Below are 8,700 nucleotides of genomic sequence, written 5' to 3' on the forward strand. Positions count from 1 at the left end.
AGCTCAGTTGGTAGAGAGCTTGCCTGGAAGCACAAGGTCCTGGGTTCAATCCCCACCACTGCAAAAAAAAAAAAAAAAAAAAAAACAAAACCTATCCCAAATCAGGTAGGTATGCAGATTTTGGGCTGGGGAGATAGCTCAGTCAGCAGAGTGCTTGCGTTGCAAGCACAAGTCCCCGGGTTCAATCCCCAGCACCGCAAAAATAAAAAGATATCACAATACAGGTCATGCTTGTGTGTCAGTGCTTCTTCCCCTGCCCAACTCCACCTCTGAGCTAACAAATTTTAATAGCAGGGATGGTGCCTTGCCACTTCTTTCTCTAGACTCCATCATATAAACACAAAGATTTCCTTCTTTTTCCCTGAAGATCATTCCATTAATATCACTCTGCAAAAAAAAAAAAAAAAAAAAAAAAAATCACCCTGCACTTTATCATGTGTATTATAGATAACCCTTCAAGCCCACAAGGTAATCTTACTAATTAAAAAAAAAAACATGATACAGTCTAGATATTCATGATACCTACAGATGAACCATACTTTATTTTATATATCCTAATAAAATACAAATTGCTATTACAAATAAAGCTACTATAAATTTTCTTGAACACATCCTCACAAATGGGAACCTTGATAAATGAACAAAAGCAACATTACTAATTGTAAGACCCATTTTTATTTTGATAGAGAGGCAGCATTCCTGAAAGATAAAGCAGTTCATTTTACAACAGGAATGTATGAACACTCATTCTTGCACAAAATATCTCTAATTTATTTTGTCTGTTTGGTGGTTCAAGAATGATGTTTCACTGGGCGTCGTAGTGCACACCTGTAATCCCAGCTACTCAGGTGGCTGAGGCAGGAAGATCACTAGTTCGAGGCTAGCCTCAGCAAACTTGTGAAGCCCTAAGTAACTTAATGAGACCCTGTCACAAAATTTAAAAAGGGCTGGGCATTGTGGCACATGCTCCTAATCCTTGATACTTGGGACGCTGAGACAGGAGGATTGCAGGGTTAAGGCCAGCCTCAGCAACTAAGTGAGACCCTGTCACAAATATAAAGGGCCTGGGATGTGGCTCAGTGGTTAACCACCCAAGGGTTCAATACCCAGGACCAAAAAAAAAAGGTGTTTCATTGCCTTTCTACCAATAAAGTTTGTGCTCCTCCTATTGTCTGGTTTTGACTCAGAGTGATGTGCAGGACCACACAATGGAATCTCTCTTCCCTGCAGGCCTGGTAAAGTCATTCCTGCTGGACAGACTTCCTGTGATTAGATTCTGTGCAGTGTGAACTCTGAGCTACGGCAGTGGAGGGACGGTTCAGGGAAGGACGCCAACCCCACTTGGACATTTATCTTGACCTGAACAATCACTGTTGCCAAGGGAAGGGAACCATGATAAAAGTTGGGCTCATGCACCTGCCCTATTAGGGTGGTGGTGTTAGATCCTGATCCCAGAGAAGGGCAGGGGAGAAATATGGGCTGGGTCACTAACACAAAAGTTGTCATAAAAAGGCCCCTGAATGGGCACTGCAGTATGGAAAGCAGCAGGAAGGGTGAGGAAGGAATGTGGCAGATGAGCGCCCAGGATGCTAAGTCCCTCAGTTTGGCTGGACAGTGGCAGGAGCCAAGAGCACAGAGGAAAAACCACAGGGAGCCGGCAGAGGGCTCTGCAAGCCGGATGGGAGCACGGTGCTGGCTTCGTTCAGGTTTTTCACTGCTCCTGAAAACCTACAGTGCAACACGAATGAAGGACAGGAGATGCCTACAAATTGCATCTCCACGAAACAAGGAAGTGAGAGAGTTCACTCATTTCATACTGCGTGTGGTGTCAGTCCCAGCCAGCAAGTAAGCCAAAGGGAATACCAGGAGTTGCATGGAAATCCAAGAGGGGGCAGGTCCCAGCCTTCCAAGGGGGAGAGGACTCACCCTGGATCGGAACTGACTGTGGTGAGGAGGACCCAGAAGTCAGACCCTGGAAAAGAAGCAGGCAGTCAGGTGAACCTGGAAGACGCAGGGCAGCCGAGGGAAGTACCGCTTCCAACAGGAGAGGAGCCTTGTCATCTGCGGGAAGGGGCAGATGCCTCAGTGTCAGCTCCGATCAGTTATAGGCGCCCGTCACAGTCATTAGGATCCTGAAGTCAGAGGACACAGGGACACATAAAGGGAGTATACACCATTGTAACAACAGAGGAGGGAGCCCTTGGGCTGAGGATCCAGGAAGGCTACCTCTCCTCTCCCGTCACAAGATTCTAATTGTTGATTTAGAAAAATTCAACTCATCCAAAATCAAATGATAAAAAGTTGTAACTCAACATCCAACTAAAGGCATCATAAGAAAAATGTCCTTAAAAGGTACTGTGTGGGGGCAGGAGGGGTGGGATTGAAAAGGAGTAGTGAAACTTCCCTGGGGGGTGGGGAGGGAATCATCAGGGAAATGTTGCCACCAAGCAGAAGATAATTTTAATCCAAAATTCTATTGTGACTTTAAAAAAAATGTAATGAGGCAATGGCAGCTACACAGGAAATGACAAAGAAGAAACAACTCCAGGAAGGGACGGTCAAGGCAATACAAGGTGACATTTGTGAAACTGGGAGACTTAGAAAAGAAATGGGGAAATAGACAAAAATGTTGAGAAATGAAAATCAAATCACAAGAAACCCAAGGGAGAAAACATACCACTGTTAGAGCCACTGTGAAAGACATAAAGAACAGGAAGAAGAAAAGTGAAGAAAATAATGGAGAAAAAAAATTTAAATGAGAGAAGAAGTGACAGAGAAGATGGATAAATGAAATCATGCAAATGTAGAGTCCCTGAAGACAAAAACAAAACGATGGAACAGAACACATATTTTAAAATACGGCTCGATTTTGGGTAAGGTTTGGGACTGGGACTGGAGGGAGAGCTTGGCCCACACGACAGAGCTAGATTCAGGAACTAAAAGGGAAGGAGGCCGAGGTTGCCTCCAGGCTGACCGGGAGCAGGTCAGAGGTGCTCTTTGTCCCTCTTTGTCCCAGGACCTCCCCCACTGCAGTCTCCAAGGAGCTGTTCCCGGCTGTGCTGGCCATGACAGCCAGGCCCAGCAGGGACAGAGGACAGTAAGGTTCCCCACCAGCAGGCTCAGCCCCGCCTCACTTACCTTCAGAAGCACAGGGCAGAGGTGAATTGAGAAGACAAACAGTTCAGGAGGAGGTTCCTGGGACCAGCCACCAGAAACAAACACAGAAATCCACATCGGTGATGGAACGTGTATCATCTCTTAGCTTTATCAAATCTTAACATCTTACCAAGACAGCTTCTGAGGTTTTTAAAAAAATAACTTTGGGGATATAGCTGAAGCCTATTACAAACTTCTCTAGAGATTCCACGATTAATCAAAGATTCCAGTAGAATCAATGACTAATTTTGCAAGCATGCTCTTACGTAATTACTTCATAAGCATGTATCCATAACTATTTGTAATATTTGTTTCACATGCTTTCAAACTTTATAAAAATTGTATCCTATGGAATGTTTTGATCCACAATTTGCTTTTGTTTTTTGCCAAACATTGTTTTAAAAATTTATCCCTGTTGATACCTGTGGTTCTACTTCATTATAACTTTTGCACCATATCCCATAATATGACCATACCACAATGTTTTTACTTTTCTTTCATTGATGGAAATAGAGAGAATTCAGAGATAGTCCAAGAGTTTTCGTTTTGTTCTAAATAAAACTAAAACATATACCTACCCTATGACCTGAAATTCTACTCTCAGGTGTTAAAGAAATGAATCTGTATGTCCACAGAATGATTTATTTTAGACATACAAGAACGTGCATGGCACCTTTAATTATAATAACTAAAAACTAAAAAACAAAACTGCGCCACATGCATACACTGCAAGACCCAGCAATGAAAAGGAACAAGGCATGAAAAACGTAGCAACACAGATGAAACTCAGATATGCTGTGCCAAGCGAGAGAAGCCTGGCATAAAGAAGTACACATGCATGATTCCATCTCTGTAAAGTTCAGGTTAGGTAACACCAATCTATAGTGGAAAAAAATCACAACAGTGGTTGCCTATAGGGAGGTTAAAAAGGGGAAAGGAGACTTTCTGGGAGTGATAGTAATGTTCTATAACCCAGAGGAGTTTGGGTTACCCAAGTCTATTAAGAGCATGTCCAACAGCTGGGCGTGGTGGTGCACACCTGTAATCCCAGCAACTCTGGAGGCTGAGGCAGGAAGGACGATTGCAAGTTCCAGGCTGGCCTCAGCAATTTAGAGAGACCCTGTCACAAAATTAAAAATAAAAAGGGCTGGGGATGTAGCTCAGTGGTAAAGTACCAATTAAAAAAAAGAAGAAGTATACACTGCAGCCGTGTGAAGTTGCTCACAACTCTAACCCGAATTATTGGGGAGGCTGAGGCAGGAGGATTGTGTGTGTGAGTCCAGCCTGGACAACTCAGACCCTGTCTCAAAAAAAAAAAAAAAAAAAAAAACAAATAAATACTTGTGATTTATACTTTTCAGGCTGCAGGGCAAAGCTCAGTAACAGAACGTTTACCTAGATGCTTGGAACAATCCCCAGCACCTCAAAAAAAAAAAAATGTTTATATTTTCACTGAAAATAAATTTTGCCCTGCAAAGAAAAACTCAGTAAGTATTAAAATCTGAAATCTGTTAATATTATGCATCCTAGAATATTTAGGGGGAAGTATACCAAGTTCTCCATTTTTTTTAAGGTACCAAAAATAAAAGATGAAACAATAGATGGGGAGAGAAGAGATAAAGGAAGTATGGCAAAATGATGGTGGAAATATAGGTGGTGGGTATGTGGGTGCTCATTACAGAATCCTTCCAACACTGCTTAACATTTTAAATCTTTCCATAATAAAACAAAGGAAAAGTTTTAACATTTAACCTATCCAAAACCTACTCTTGATTTCATCCTGCCTGCAGCTCCCCCTCCCTGTGACAGCCATTCATCTTGCGGCTGGCCTTTGATGGGCCCCTTGGTTGCCAGCATCTATTCCAAATGCAGCTTCAGGTCTCCTGACTCACCCGGCTTGGGCTCTTTCCACACAGCGGCCAGCCGGACCCTTTTACAACATTCCCACCCCCTGCATCTCTTCTCCCTACTACATTCCAGCCATACAGAAGACCCCCTCGTTCATCAAACATGCCAACATACTCTGGCCTTGCTGATTCCCTGCCTGGAACCCTCGTATCTGTCCGGATTATTCCACTTCACAGTTCTCTGCTCAAATGTCACACCAGAAGTCTTCCCTGAACATCCACCTAATACTGTACCTCCCATCACATCCTCAGCCTGCGGTTCTTGTCCTTCTTAGTTCTTATTACCATCTGCAGTGTCTGTCATTCCATGACCCCCCACCCCCCCAACCTCCTCACAACTGGAATTGAGTTCTAGGGGGTCAGGAATTTTTGTCCACTTTACTACTATGTCCCAGCATTTGCTGAAGTAACGAATTAGCTAAAATGTCATCCCCTTCTCCTCTACCATAGCACCTTATTTTTTCTGTAGTGCTTAACAATAGATAATCTGTTGTGCATTAATGCTGACCCCACCCTACGGAAGGTAGACCTGGTGGACAGCAGTGATTCCTTGCTAACTGCCAATGTCCCCAGAGTAAATGGGAGCACTCCCAGAGCACTCTCACCCTCCTGCCTGCATCGACTTCCACCCAGAGCTCCTGGATTTCTAATGCTGCCCTGGTTTCCTCTGCTCTTCTTACCATGGAGAGCTGGGAATGCTGAGGGAGCTGGCCACAGGCCACCATCTGCAGAGCCGGGCCACTTCTAGACTCTATCCTTCTGGAGTTCCCAGAGGCCAGGAGCCTCTCTGCTACTGCAAAGAAAGACCTGATGAGCCCACTAAGGTGCCAGCTGGAATCTGGCTAGGAGGGCCAACCCCTGTGTGCACACCTCTGCTGCCCCTCTTCTAGCCCACAAAGGGGGCTGGGGTCACCTAGCTATCCCCCAGGGCCTGCAATGATAAGAGACAGTCCCTCCCTGAGCAGTTTCTCACAACCAGGCAAGGGCAGTCTAGGAGGGAGGACTCTAAGGGATAAGCCCCATCTTAGGGCAGGAAGCACAGCATTCCAGAGGAGGGAGTACGTGTTTGAGTATCAATGGATAAACGGGAGTGGAGGTGTGGAGAATGAGGGGTATAGGTGCAAGAGTCTAAAGGGGAAAAGGGTAGAGGGTGTGGAGAACCGGCATGTGGCTAGACTGCTTTCCCCAGTGCCAGAGGCCCTGTGTGTTAGAGGCTTTGGCCTTTAACTAGAGATGACCCACAGAAGGGTTTTAACCAGCGTAGCAGCACAGGCAGATCTGTGCTTAGGAAAATGCTTTGGCGATACATCCGCAAAGCTAACTGGAAGGGGCAACATGTATCTGGAAAGCCAGTCAGAATTTCACCACACTAAGGAGACTGGAGTCCTGAGCCAAGGCAGGGAAAACAACGGTTTAATCTGGAAAAAAAATGGAAACAGAAAAGGACTTGGTGACAACTGGAGGGAGCACAGCACTCGGGCACTAGAGTCAGATTCCACTATGGATCCTAGGCAAATTACCTGTCTTAGCCTCCTCATCCGTAACAACTCCTGTCCCAGCGATGAGGAAGTAACAACTCCTGTCCCAGCAATGAGGAAGGACCTAAAGAAGTTAATGCTCGCAGCACCTTACTCAAGAAATGTTAACTGTGATTATGGAGCTCAGAAAACAGAATTGACTAAGTTGATTCCCAGAATTCTGGTTTGAACAACTAGATCTGCAGTTCTTCTGTTCTATGGACTGCTGAGAAACCCAAAGACTCTTTCAGATGGACTGTAAAGTCAAAACTAGCTTATAAAATTTGTTTTCTTTAATAACAAAATTAAGACATCTGTCTTTTTACTGTGCTTATATTTATTGTGATGCTGCAGAAACAATGGTGGCTAAAACTGCTAGTGCCTTGGCATAAGTTAAAACAAACTTTTTCAGTAGTCATATTCTTCACTGTCATTCACTCAATTAAAAAACAAAACAAGCAGTTCACTTAAGAATGCACTTGATGAGGCAATAAAAGGAATGGTTTAATTGGTAATCTACTGTTAAAATTTGGATAGATTTTTATTTCATGTATAAAATAAAATGCATAAAATATACATAAAATATATAAATATGTATTTGTGATCATATTAATTCATTTTTGGTACTGGGGATTGAGCCCACGGGTGCTTTACCAGTAAGCTACATCCCCTCACAGTCCTTTTTATTTTTCATTTTAAGACAGGGTCTTGCTAAGTTGCTTAGGGCCTTACTAAGTTACTGAAATTACTCTCAAACTTGGGATCTTCCTGCTTCAGTCTCCCGAGCCACAGCGATGACAGGCATGCACTACCACAGCCGCCTAGATTTTTATTCAGGATAAGCACGAGTAATAAGCAAGTTTTAGGGCTGGGGAGATAGCTCAGTTGGTAGAGTGCTCGCCTCGCAAGCACTAAGGCCCTGAGTTCAATCCCCAGCACCGCTAAAAAAAAAAAGAAAGAAAGAAGCAAGTTTTATTGAATGGGAAAAAACATTTTATTCCTTTCTTCTTACGCGAGGAACACTAATTCTCATTAGGCATGATTCATTTTTGCTTAGCCTCAAATCAGTTTCATGACTACATATTAAAAACCAAATATAAAAGATTAAAAATACCATGGCCAAAACTGAACAATTTGAGCAAGAAGATAAAGTACTGAATTATAGTTCAAGTATAAGGTAAATATCTATGAGTACATACTGATATAAATAAATGACTGAATAAGTTAAACAGAAGAGATGAATCACCAATGCAGAAGAAATTCAAATAATGCAGATACTTCACTTTACAGGAGAAGCATTATCCCCGACTCTTTAAGTATGTGCTTAGGCACTGACTTCTTTCCAAAAGAGCACAGTACAGAAGGGAGGAAAAAGAGTCACTTTACAATGATACAACTGGACAAACACTACCTCAGCCAGGTAATCAAGGTCAACATCAGCAATGATAAATCATGATGACAGTATGCATCACCCTTAAATCAAGGTGATGAAAATGGTACTGTGCAGGATGCAGTGACACATGCCTGCAATATCAGTGACTGGGGAGGCAGAGGCAGGAGATTCACAAGTTTGAGACCAGTCTTGACAAATTAGGGAAACCCGGTCTCAAAAAATAAATAAATAAAAAGGGCTTGGGATGTCGCTCAGTGGTAGAGCACCCTGGGTTCAATACCCAGTACTGGGGGAAGGGGGATAAAATGATCCTTCGCCTCTATGATTGTCCTCCTCGAAACCCTCAACCCCAGTCTAACATGAGAAAAACATCATATTCCAAAAGAATTCCTAAAAATTGCTTTGCCAGCACTCCTCAAAACTGCCAAGGTCATCAAAAACGAAGGAAAGTCCGAGATACTGTCACAATCAAGAGGAACTTAAGAAGACAGGACATCTGCATGTGATGCATTCTGGATGAGAACATGGAATGATTTTTAAAAAAATGGGTAAAAACTAAAGAAACCTAAGGAAAGTATGGATTTTAGCAATAATGCATCAACACTAATTCATTAATAACAAATGTATCAGAGTAATAAATGTGCCACATGAGGTGTCAGTAATAGGGGAAACTGCATGAAATGAGGCTGCAAGAGTATATGAAGCTATGTTCTATTGGCTCATCTTT

At 43.1% G+C, this 8,700-nt stretch overlaps 1 long non-coding RNA gene across 1 annotated transcript; it reads right to left on the reverse strand.

Annotated features, from left to right (window-relative positions):
* Positions 1–290: 290 nt before the first annotated feature.
* LOC124977293 (uncharacterized) lies at positions 291–3,261 on the reverse strand. The gene is made up of 3 exons (XR_007107135.1): positions 3,139–3,261; positions 1,927–2,132; positions 291–387 (listed from the first exon to the last, which is right to left on the reverse strand). It is a non-coding gene; the product is annotated as an uncharacterized LOC124977293 (long non-coding RNA).
* Positions 3,262–8,700: the final 5,439 nt, after the last annotated feature.

The sequence above is a fragment of the Sciurus carolinensis genome, chromosome 1 (assembly GCF_902686445.1).
Source record: "Sciurus carolinensis chromosome 1, mSciCar1.2, whole genome shotgun sequence".
NCBI lineage: Eukaryota > Metazoa > Chordata > Mammalia > Rodentia > Sciuridae > Sciurus > Sciurus carolinensis.